The sequence below is a fragment of the Anabrus simplex genome, chromosome 8 (assembly GCF_040414725.1).
Source record: "Anabrus simplex isolate iqAnaSimp1 chromosome 8, ASM4041472v1, whole genome shotgun sequence".
In the NCBI taxonomy this organism is placed as follows: Eukaryota; Metazoa; Arthropoda; class Insecta; order Orthoptera; family Tettigoniidae; genus Anabrus; species Anabrus simplex.
In genome coordinates, this window is record NC_090272.1 from 206,076,510 (window position 1) to 206,090,010 (window position 13,501).

At 40.6% G+C, this 13,501-nt stretch overlaps 1 protein-coding gene across 2 annotated transcripts in view; it reads left to right on the forward strand.

Annotated features, from left to right (window-relative positions):
- Positions 1-13,501, forward strand: part of LOC136878982 (rab5 GDP/GTP exchange factor) — a 150,177-nt gene that overhangs the window by 27,561 nt on the left and 109,115 nt on the right. The gene's annotated exons all lie outside the window — the stretch shown is intronic.

The window sequence follows — 13,501 nt, forward strand, 5'->3', positions numbered from 1 at the left end:
TGAAAGTGTTTATTAATACACCTATTCAATACTTTTTGCCCACTTATATGTGGTTACAAATACGAACAATCATTTATCAATTTCGGGACATGTTTTGCCCCATTTAAGGGCATCTTCAGCCTTGAATACAATCTTAAAATATTACACTTAAACACTAAAGAAGCAGCTAGAAAATAGCCTTGTAACCGTATTATATAAAATATTGGTACATATATTGTGAAATGGATTACATTTGATAAACTCATGATAAAATGTCAATGGAGCACTATCTATGGTCATTCTAAAATAATGTAGTCTGAAATGAAAACTTAGATCTTCTTCTTGGATAAAATTTATTCTAATAAAATGGTTCATTAAATTGTGTGTTGTTTCTCCAAGGCAATAGTATGTATATGCATTATAAACAAGCGACGTCACAAACACAGAGAAATATGTCTGTCAAAAGACGTGGTCAGGGTCGCAGCTTGTCATTAAATTTGAAGGTAGTTGAACATTCAAAGAGTAATTAGGCATAACGTGGAAACTGAAGCCTCGAAACACGATCGTGAGACCTTGACCACGTCTTTTGACAGACGTATTTTTCTGTGTTTGTGACATTGCTTGTATATAATGCATATACATACTATTGCCTTGGAGAAACAGTACACAATTTAATGAACCATTTTATTAGTACTTTAAATTTTATCCAAGAAGATGATCTAATTTTAATCTCAGACTACATTATTTTAGAATGACCAAAGATAGTGTTCCATTGACATTTTATCATGAATTTATCAAATGTAATCCATTTTACGATATATGTACCAATATTTTAGATAATAAGGTTTCAAAGCTATTTTCTAGCTTCTTTTTTAGTGTTTAAGTGTAATATTTTAAGATTGTATTCAAGGCTGAAGATGCCTTTAAATGGGACGAAACATGTCCCGAAAGTTACAAATGATTGTTTGTATTTGTAACTGTAAGTGGACGAAAAGTATTGAATAGGTGTATTGTTACACTGGACATTGGTGGGGAGCCGAACTTCCGAGCCATGGCACACTAAAGAATTATACACTAGAATGGACTCCTGCTCTCAGCTCATTTCAAAATAGTACCAACTTGCATTTGCTGTCCTCTTCCTACAGGGAGATTTAAATAATAGATGGATTTATTTGCAGAGTTAACAAGGTAGTGAGAATATAATTCCAAAGTACCTAGCTAGTAAATAGGTAGGCTATCAGGTTATTCTATTTTTAGTTTAATGAATCGGTATTATACCTTAGTCGATATTCGACAATTAATTCAACTCAACTCTCCAGCCTACCCTATGACTATGAGTCATGCTCATGACCACTCGCAACCTACTCTGTGACCATGAGCTATACTCATGACCACTCCAAATTGTCTGTTTTATATTGGGAATAACTGCTCAGCATTCTTTCAGTTCATATGTCGTATAATTGCACAAGACGTCAATAATCAAATTACAAGATCACCGGTGTACATGGACAGAGAGTAAGTGAGCCGACTGACGTACTAGCTTAAATGTAAAGATGTTGAATCAGAAAACCAGAGGGCTTCTCCACATCTCGGGTAGCCTATACAGAGTATGACGATTTAAAAAATCCTCTGGTGATGGAAAAAGACATATTTTTAAAGACGAGCAAGCGAGTTGGCCATGCGGTTAGGGTCGTGTAGCTATGAGCTTACATTCGGGGGATGGTGGGTTTGAATCCTACTGTTGGCAGACGTTAAGATGTTTTAACATTTGTTTTGTATTAATATGTAGGCTACTTATTGTGAACACAGATATTTTTACATCTAATTCTTTATATTTTGTGGAGTTCTTACTTTCTGAGAACTATGAAATATCACACATCTGTGTAGAAAATTTGAGTTGTGTCGGTCATGATTCTTCTTCTTCTCCTTCTTATTATTAACTATGTAAGTTTTGTACTGTAAATTTACAGTATAGTACTTCACAAGTATCTATTTTTTTCATGCATTTCATTTTTCAACTTATATATTTTGTATTATGTACTTACCATGAATACAATGAAATTTCCAAGTTCTTTAAAATCGTTTAAGAGAAGACTAGGCATACAATTGATAGGAAATCATCCACCTGGGCGACAGCTCTAAATGCAGATCCCATTGATGATTGTGTGTATAGATATTTTTGCAACCTAATTCTAACACATATTTAAAGGAGTTACCACTTGGGGAAAAGGCTTTGTGATATCAAAACTTGATGTGATGTGAAGAGGTGGCTGCAGGAGCCTGAATCTGAAAGGCAGATGGCACATAGGGAAGCAGTTCATAGAATGAAGACCAGATGGCAGCAGCGAGCACTGAATGTTATTGCTGCTGCCTTATCGGTACACACTACACCGATGCAATAGGAATGGTAACCAATGTACCATGAATCGGATCACTGTATCGATTCAGTAACATGAACGGAATCAAATGAATCGATTCAGTAAAATAGAATATTATATCACTACTCTAAACATGTTTATCGTCATTGCCGGGACAAAACCTCCTATGTGATAATATTTTTGGAGATATACTGACCCGCAGCACATACATTATGAAGAGCGAGAATGCCTTGACGATATTCACACAATATTGCACCTTAGACGACAGGACCTTACGGGCTAAAGTTCTAAGCTAAAACATTTCACATAGGAGGTTTTGCCCGGCAGCGACATTATCCTACTTCATTGCAGGCCCACTGCTTTGCATTATGCTCTCCACTTTACCCGATCCTTGGCGTCGTCTGGAGTTACAGGATGTATCCTCCCTCAGTGTGTCGAGCCATTGTTTCTTTGGCTGCTCTCCTAGTTGATGGCTCTTAGGATTCAGTTCTAATGCTGTCCATGTGACTGTGCTGCGCCTCACCATATTTTAATATCATATGATGTGAGAATGTATTAAATCATAGTATGCTGTATTTTGATGCTCAGTGTTTATATAGTTAGAAATTTGTTTAGAAATTAAGGTATTTCTCTTTATTTTCTTATAATTTAGAAATTAAGGAATTGCTGTGTATTATAATTTAACTAAATGATGTGTTCTTCCTATGTTAAATTACTATCTACTGTAATACCCACAATTTTGGTTGAGATTACTTCTTTAATATTTCACAGTCACACATAATGTTAATGTCTACTTCTGAATTGTGGATCTTCTTAAATACTAGCTGTAGTACTCGTCGTTGACGGGACAATCATATAGCACATGCAGAGTTATCTAACTCCTCAGTTACTTTCCGCCAATATTCAGGCAGGCTGTTTTACTCGGGATGCAATAGTAATCCCATCTATCAGAGATGAGTGGCAGCATAAGAGACAAATCACATCACAACAATGGTCAATGTAATGTTATTGTTTATCAGTTTTATGACATTTCGATATTGTAGGCATTCGCATTTACAGTAGTTTTCTTCCAAATCTGTGATACTAGGGCATGTAATGTAAAGGGAGTCCTTCCTTCTTTCATGACTCCTTCTTGTCTTATTCTTCAAGCGATCGTTCCTTTACAATTTTTTATAACCATCTTCACAATTTTCCTTGTTGATATGGACTGATGATCACGCGGTTTTACACCTTAAGACAATTGCGACAAAAATCATTGCCAGTTATCATGATTAAACAGTATTTCCATGTTAGCAATGCTAAGCAAAAAAACATCTAAATTAATGAACTATGTTATCATAGTTGGTATGGTAAAACTGTTTAAGACAAAAATGATTGGAAATTTAATTCTATATAAGTTTAGTTATGTAGTATTTATCGATAGGACACCAAATAACATAAATATTTGAAATTTTTGGCCTTTCCTTAAACTACCATTTCACTCAGTGCAAATACAAATTGTTATAGCCTTGATTGTAGTGGCTCATTCCCCATTGAGCCATTTTCTCCTGATTCACATACGTACGTACATACATACATAGATGATGGAGAATTAAAAAGTGCATTTTCTTGTTACCGTGGACACGACCAATACAGAAATTGTGAGCAATGTGCAGACAAAACTCTTATATGTAGCTAGTTTTGAAAGGATTTATTCTCAGGTTTTTATCTTTGAAGTACCTATTCATGTGACCAATTACATTCTGAGTTCTATTCAGTAAACTAGGTCAAAATTGAAGTATCAACAACATATAGGGTAACAGAACTGTGTTCTGGTAGTGGTTTATCATTGAAATGAATAAAAAGCAAAGGATGTAGAATGGAACCTTGTGGTACATCTTTATGAACTAGCCATACACTATAGCTCATTCCACGTTAAGAAAACAGTATTGCTCTTATAGACCTACAAGGAGTGAACACACCCCCTCTGAGACACCCATAATTCCTCGTGATTAAAGGATATTATACTGTACTTCGTATTTATTATGAAAGATAGATAAAAAGGCTGAGGCATTTTTGCACGTATGTTATTAAAATAACTACATAACATTTTCTTTTTCATAAATATATTTGTGGGGAGGAAGTACAACGGCAGGAACAGACATCACTTCATTGCCTTCTTTCATTGTCCTTCTACTGTGTTGCTCTGGTACAAGCCTCATGTAACCTCTCACTCCATGAACCGGCGATACCTCACTTCTGTAGTGATGTCATCTACAGTATTTATTTGTTGCTTGTGAGTTTTTAGGCTTTAAATCGATGTGTAATTGTCTTGTATTGAGTAACAGTTACCGGTATGTGATAAGCCTATGTGTGTGATTTCTTTCTTTAACATTCATACTGTGATCTTTTGTAAAGCCATCTACAGTATTTATTTGTTGCATCAGTTTTCTAGGCTTTATTGCCTGAAGAAATTTATTATGCAATTAAATGCATCCCTTACCCCTCAAGCCTGTAAACATTATTTGTCTATTTTCTCCCATGATTTCCCTTACACTTCAATGCTGAGGTTTTGTATGTGCCGTAGTTTACCTCTGATTCTGTACAAACCAAAAATAGACCCTGTAACCCCCACCCGTCCCCTGTAAAAGCAAAGCAAAGTCACCTCCGTACAGGCCATGAAGGCCCTTGGAGGAGTGGAAGGTAAAGGCTTCCACCATTGTTAACTTCGGCACATGATTGGGTAGAGTGGTTAGCTCTACGCCCGGCCGCCTTTGTCCCTAAGAATTAACCTGGTACTCATTTTTGGTGTAGGCTGAGTGAACCTCAGGGCCATATGCACTTCCGGAAGTGGAAATCTTGTTTCTTAAATTTTACGACTTCCTGACGGGGATTCAAACCCACGTCCTTCCGAGCGAACCAAGCACGTCTTTACCGCCTTGGCCAGGCAGCCCCTCCCCGTCCCCTGTAGTTCATAAAAATAATTTGTGGCTTAGTTTCTTCCACTTTTTGTCTTGAATTTAAATACTGAATCACATTTATGTGCCGCCGTTTTCCCGTGATGGTGTTGAGCAGAGCCGTTCGATATGGTGACCATGTTGTCATAAGAGCAATACTGTTTTCTTAACATGGAATGAGCTATAGCATGAAAAATTTGAAACTCACTTAAGAAAACTGCAGTTCTTGTCATTATTTAGGCAGCAGATTGGTGATATTTCAAGTGACATATATTTTAAATCAAAATACAAACATAGGTTTCCATTATACACAAACTGACTCATGATCAGGCAATTTATGCTTCAGAAAATTAAATGTTTTTTAAAGCTACACTGGTCAAACTCTGTGCTCATCTCGATGATTCAGAACAATACTGTCTTAACTATAGTTTATCGCATCTTACATTAAAACAAATTAAAAGTTTGTGTATTCTAGAAATCACCATGGAGACTTAACGACTGTTAGCGTCCTAGGGAATCACCTGTGCTCTCAAATATCTTTGGTGACTTCTATGCTCATCTTGTGAGGGAAGCCATAGAGATAGAGCTGAGCCCAAATAACATCAACAGGGAAGACGGCTTCAAGTTATCAAATACATGGAGACCTGTACTGCAGAAATACATGCATAACACCACCATGGCACAGCAGGACGCACTCAAACTGTCGACAGAGGGCGGTGCATCAGTAACTTCCCTCCCAACCACCACAGCACAGCGCCACGATCATTGAGTCCAGTTAGTGGGGTAGGCCGTGGATAGTACGGGCATGACTTCCATGTTCCTTCAGATAATTTCTTTGCTCACTGTCGGAGGCAAAACTTCACATGCCCTGATGAAGGCCAATGCAATTTGGCTGAAAGCTTGGCTTTATTATTAATAAATATATATAGTGGCTTTAATCCGGTTCATTTATTTCTTTATGTTGCCTGTCTTGTCTGCCTGGTTTACCCACCAGAAGAGTTCCTCAAACAACTGGGTAAATATACTTTCATAAATGGTCTACGTGACCCAGACACCCAACAGGCCCTTCACCTCACCTGCCACAAGACCTTTGGAGATGCTCTTGGCCATACGTTGGAGGTCGAGACCATGAAGCAGGTGTCGAGTGTACAGGCTAGGATGTGTTGCCTGAAAGTCAGCAAAACTCCTCAGCCAAAGGAACAGTAAGTTCCTGATCGACTTCTTTGAAGCTGCAGGAAGGTTCTATGTTGCCAAGCGGAATCCAACACATAAGGCAACAGAACGTCACTCAAGGCAGCAGATGCCCCGAGGACCTGCCACTTGCTGGATTTGTGGTAACAGGGTCCACATAAGGTGGAACTTCAAAGTCCTGTAAGGATAAAAGCCTCCTACTGATGTCAGGATGGCCAAGAGACTCATCGGTCAGAGAAATGACAATTATCCAAACTTACTGGAGGAAGGTTGGCTCAGGATAGTCATGAAGCACCATAAACCCATGCCTGCATAAGGAGACTATGATCCGACAATACCAGCTTAATGGTAGGCAGAATCATTGACGGGATAGCACAAAGCATGTTGAGACACTGGAGCGACAAGGGCCATTGTCAGGCTAACAGTTGCACAGTGGTAGAGAATTCGGCCCTTGCACATGAGGCTTAGTCTGGTGACTGGAGAAATGATACCTGTTGACGGCAATACAGTGATGGAATTCTCCGTGGGACAGACTACAGTGAGACTCTGGGTTCTAATGGCAGACATTGTCGGGCTTCCTGGATGAGCTCCAGCATGCTTCAGTATCGGGATGAGGAAATTGCTATGTGACCTGGAGGCTATTGTTTGCACTAGGTGAAGATGCGAATCAATCTGACCATCCCAGCTAGGACCAAGGTGGGCGCAGCTGTTGACATGGATGGAGTTGCTGGTGGTTTGATGACCATTGTGGAGCCTGAGTATTAGAACATTCAAACGAAGCGATTACTGATTGCCTACACCCTGATCAACACCTCTCATCAACCTTATGTTTGACTGTCCAACTTGAACGATTTTGACATCGCTGTCTACCCAGACGTGCTGTTTGTGAGTCTGTTATATGGATTGCCTGCTGTGAAGCCATCGAATCAGAACACCCACTGCAGCCAGACATATGAGTGAGAACAGGTCAGAGCATACCTGAAGCCTTGTGGAAGGTGTATAAGGGTCCAGTGACAACTTAAAATGCAGGCAACGAGAGAAGTTAGAAGACCTAATGCTGAAATGTCAGAACTATCAGACAGCAGCATGCTTCAGTATCGGGATGAGGAAATTGCTATGTGACCTGGAGGCTATTGTTTGCACTAGGTGAAGATGCGAATCAATCTGACCATCCCAGCTAGGACCAAGCAGGACAAAACTCGTTTAGCATTGGATTGATATGGGTGACTGTGCCGATCAAGGCTCTGTTCCAGTGAGTTCTGAACGCAGAACAGGATAAAGTGGGCCAGATGTGCAAATAATTTAAGGTACAGCAAGTAATAGAACTCTCAGAAAGCCCTTGGAGCTCCCTGGTAGTGTTGGTAAAGAAGAAGGATGGCTCTACCAGGTTCTGTGTTCACTGTAGGAGAGTGAATGATGTCACGAAGACAGCTACCTGCTACCCTGGATTGACAGAGAGAAGACTGCATTCTCAGTTGGTCATGCAATTAAGGTTGTGCAGTGCCCTGGCAACTTTTTTGAGATTCAGTGTTGAGAGGTCTGCATTGGAAGATGTACTAAGTTATTTAGAGGATGACATCATTATAGGAAGCACCTTTGATTAGAACCTCAAGAACTTGAATGAGATTTTAGAAAAACTGAGAGCAGGCCAACTGAAGTTAAGCCTGAAAAAATGCCAACTCTGCAAGAAGGAAGTACAGCACCTCAACCATATTGTTTTGGAGGAAGAAGTCCAGACTGATACAGAGAAAACCATGGTGATGAAAAAGTGGTCAGTACCCAAAAATAAGTCCCAGCTTCAAAGTTTCCTAGGCTTCTGTACCTTCTGCTGTCAATTTATCTGAGGATTTGCCAACATTGTCAAACCGCTGTGTTGCTTTATACAAAGAATGATCAATGATTCTTCTGGACGGAGCAATGCCAGAGGGCTTTTGACCTCCTAAAGCAATCTCTGTGTACAGCATCAGCTCCCAGAGTTGGAGCGAAATTCATACTCAACATGGACATTAGGGAATTTGGCAATGGGAGTGTGAGGGTAGTGGTATAACCCAATAAGACACTTTAAACCGGATGGAAATTATTGCTTCACCTGGAGAGAACTTCTGGCGATTATGAAGACAAGCAAGCATTTTCGTAAGTACGTATATGGCCATGAATTTTTCATCAGGACTAACCATGAATCACTCAGGTGGCTTCTGAATTTCAAAAATCTTGAAGGATAGCTCGCATGATGGGTGAAGGGTCTTCTGCAAATAAAACTATGCAATTGAACACCGAAAATGTAACCTACATTCTAACGCCGATGCTGTGTTCCGAAGATCTTGTCCACATGACTGCAGTTCTGCTCCAAGACGGAGGGTGAACACAAGGTTCTTTGCTGAAGGACCATTGTGGAGTTTGAGGTAAACTGGAGCCACGACGCCTGTATGGGAAATCATAGAGGGATGACTTGGACATCAGACTGCTGGCTGATTGGAATTAGTACCCGTGTACCGAGGCTTACTGTAGATGGCAAACGTCAGTAGCCTTAGCCTGTAGACCAAGTCTTGCTGCTCACGGTGGGATCGCTGGTGACCAGGGATGAGTTGTTGAAGTGTGTCTGCGAATGCAGTGACGAGATGATGTTCCGGGAGCAGGTGGTTGTCCCTTGAGATATGATGACGGAAGTATTTCAAGAAAGTTCATGGTGGAGTTTCTGGAGTACGCCTCGGGATCAAGAAAACCCTGGAGAAAGTTTGAGAGTTGTGAGTGGGATGTTGAGCGGCGTGGGAGACTTCTACACAAAATGCAACGAGTGTGCAGCCAACAAGGGACCACATCTGAGACGTGAAGGTCAAATGAAAATGTATAACAGGGGCACCTTTGAGAGAGTGGCAATTGATGTGGCCGCACTATCCCCTACAAGTGACGTGAGAAATCTCTATGTACTTTTTATTAGTGACTACTTCACGAATTGGCCAGAGTCGCATGTACTCCTGAACCAGGAGGCCACTACGGTGGCAGAAACCCTCGTGAATGAGTCAGCAGATACGGCATGCTGTTAAAGCTACATTCCGACCAAGGATGAAATTTAGAATCTGTATTCTTAAAATAATTCCAGCTGACTGCTGGGTATTCAGAAATCCAGAACCACACCTCTACATCCTCAATCGGACAGAATGGTAAAAAGATTCAACAGGACCATCTAGAATGACCTGGTAAGAGTCATCAGTGAACAACGGAGGGACTGGGGTCATAATCTTCCCATATTATTCTTGGCATACTGGTTTACACTGCACAAGGCGACGGGATGCACAGCAGCATGAACGCTGTTTGGAAGGGAACTGCGCCTCCTGGTGGATTTAGTGTTTAACCTACCTGAAGATCTTCCTGCTCCAGCCGACCAGTACTGTCTGGATCTTGCAAGGAAACTGAAGGATGTACACGCCGCTGTCCGGAAAAGATTGAGAATAGAAAGCAACCGAATGAAGGGACTATACGTCTGATGAGCGGACGGTACAGGATAGCATGAGAGTAACCTATTATGGCTGTATGATACCACAAGGAATAGAGGCTCATTTCCCAAGCTCCTGAAAGCATAAGAAGGCCCCTTACTGCATTCTGGAGAGCATAAATGACATTGTGTATCGTATACAATGGAGTCCATGATGCAAGATGATGATGGTGCTTTCGAAGGGGGGAAATTTTACTTTAGAATACAACTGTCAGCTCCCTCGAAGTCCTGTTCATTATTTCCTAGAAGGGAAGCAGAGCTACGGCTGGTCTCCAGGCACGTGATGATCTCTGCTTCTCTTACCCCTTTCGTCTGGTGTCTCGGTGGATTTTGTGGAAGGTGAAATTAGAACACTCATATTCTGGCCATACTCCAAAGATACTAGAACTTCATCACCAGGTATGCAACAGCAGGCTCGCTTTGGTTGTGATGTGTGGAGGAGTGTTGATTAGCCAGTTACGAATCATGAGCTTGGAGTACAGTGTATGGAGCAGTCACATTGAGTTGATTATGCAAGTTAATGGTTTTGTTTGGAATACCAATATAAATGGTCCGTTATTGGACATTATAAATTTTTCAGCTAACTCATTCTTGGTTGCCAGCGTTTCGCCCTCTGTGCTAGGGTGGTTGGAGTCGAGCCAAGTGAATAGCCGCGCGCGTGTGTGTTTTTTAGGACAAGAGACGTTTGTAAATAGCCAGTAATTAGCAAAGTGTTGTAATTAATTGTCAAACATATTTGTGTGTCTGCACTGATTGGGTCAGCCTCGATTAAGTTAGTTCAATAAAAGTTTTATTTGTCATACTATTTCGATCTTTTACGTCAGGGTTTGAATGGTAATTAGTTGGCAAGTTGTTTCCTGATTAAAAAAAGGGTTGCACATAAAACCACTCTTTTAGGAAATTTTACTTGCTTCACCATTATCATCAATGGCTGCAACTCATATCCAAGTAAACATGTTCTTTAGCAGTTTACATTTTCACACTCACAAACCTTTGTGAATATGTTTCATATGACTTAGTAGCCCAATCTTGGCATGAAACATACGTCCACACAGATCACATAAAATGGTTGGGAAAGGCAGAATTGAACTTGGCGGAGCTTCTGTGCTTGTTATTTACCCTCTTCACGTCACCGTCATTCCTCTTCAAACACCGAAACTGATATAGAAACAGTGTGGCGCCAAAGTGTACAATTCTCAGCAAGCATATTCTAGGGTTGAGGGTTAATTCCAGCTCTTTTCATAGTATGCTTTAGCTAATCCTTGAAACGCCTCAAAGGGGCTCCATGAGGTCTTGTGGTGGAACAGAGTTCACCATACAGAAGTTGATGAGGAAGCCTGGTTTCACTTATGCGATGGACGTGCCCTATCCATCTTAGACGGTGGCTAATGATGGTAGCCTCAATGCTTATATCATGTGCTTTCTCAAAAACTGCAAGGTTGGTGATCCAGTCCTCCAATTTGATGTTCAAGAGTGGATCTAAGTTTTTGCAGATGGAAGCACTCTAGTTTTTTGATATCCTCGCGGCAGAGGGTCCATGTTTCACAACCTTAAAGCAGTGTTGATATGACAACAGCATGGTAAAACATGATCTTGGTATACATTATAAGGTCCTTACTCATGAAGACACAATGGGATAAATGTCCAAATGCTGACTGGGCAGCACCAATTCTCCTATCAACATCTTGTGAGCAGTTACCATTTGTTGAGAGGATACTTCCTAGATATAAAAAGTGGTTGACCTGCTTCAGTGGAGTATCCGCAATGGAGATATTGAAAGGTGGGAGGTTCGATCCAGGTGCAGGCTGTGAGAGTACTTTGGTTTTCTGAACATTAATGAGGAGACCAAACCGTTCGCAAGCACTCTTGAAACAACTGACTGACTGTTGCAGCTCCTCAGGTGTGAGAACAGGTGTGGCAGCATCATCTGCATACTGCAATTCTGTAACGGAGGAAATCTTAGTAAGTTTTTGGGAGCGAAGTCTAGCCAGGTTGAACAGTCCCCCATCGAAGCGATATCTGACCTTAACACCTCGGTTGGCTGTAAATGTCCCATATCGCATGGCAGCTAGGTAAAGAGTGAAGAGTGTTAGAGCAAGCACACATCCTTGTTTCAGTCAGTGAGTGATTGGAAATGGATCAGAGATAATATTTTAATGAACGACTTGCCTAGACGTGTTATCATGAAGAGCATTGACTTGATCTACAAAATGCTGTGGACAGCCAAAGTGTTTCAGTACTGTCTACATAGGTGGTCTCAGGACTGAGTCAAAAGCATTAACATGTATTAATTAGCATTAATAAAACACACCTCCATCTTTTTTCTTCATATTTCACATTTTTTATTGACCTCAAATTTATTTTGCTTTAAAAGATATAAAAAAATTAATACATCACTTCTATAACGTGAGTACTAACATGATCTGTGCTAGGAACAAATCAGGTCAGTTCTTTCTGCTAACAACTGCTGAAGTTTTCAAATATCCTAAAATGGTCATTAGTGTTTCACTCTCATCGATTAGTAACGAAGTTGGACTAGGTTTTCACAACAAAAGATTTAGACTTGCTGTCGGAGTAATCTATGATCTTCCATAGCACCACAATTCTAGAGTGTTGGTTATACAGCGATCAGCCATTTTTATAGTTTGAGTTTCCGTTGCATAGGTCACAAAAGGGAAGATTAGTTTTCGAACGAGGACAAGTTTATGTTTAGTAGTGATGGAGGTGTCCTTCCAAATGTGAGTAAGTTTTGCTGTTGAATTCCTCACCATCGCAATGCATCTACGGACCTTAGGTTCACGATTTCTGCTATTAGTGTCAACGGGTCCCAGGTACTCGAAGCGAGTGGATGACCTCATATTTGGCAGTTCTTGTAGTGATCTTTGCGATGTTGACTTCAAGGCCATAAGCTTTACTCCGTTTGTCTAGCCTCCGCATGATGGTTTCTAATTCATGTTCACCTGTTGCAATTATCAGTGTGTCGACTGCATATCTGAGATAGTTTATTTTCCTGCCTCCAAATATAATGCTGTCATTTCAGTCTTCAAGTATTTCCATTGTGATAAATTGACTGTTTGTCACTCTGGCAGCAGTAGCGAGCCTGCTTGGTGGACCATGATTGTTAAGGCCTCAAGTCTGACACTGTAGTCCTGCTGTGGAAGAAATTTTCACCAGCAGAATGTTGGCTGGCAGGGTAGGAGAGGTGGTGTTGTACATTTACTAATCACTAGATTGTGTGCCAAAAGCCTGGATTCAATTCCTAACCCCTCTGTATTGTTCATACGGAGTGAGGGCGTATGACGCCGTTGATGGTGATTCGTCTGTCCATCAGCAGTGATTCCATCTCGGAATAAGCATAACAAATATAACACGGGCCTGCCTGCAGGAAGCAAAATTGGGCTCACTCAAAGAAATGGTATAAAAACTATCAATAGCGCATATACAAATTAACTACAGCAGACACAAGCATAACTTTAATGCAATCTATATCTATTTAATATAGAGGATGAACCCAAACTCCATCG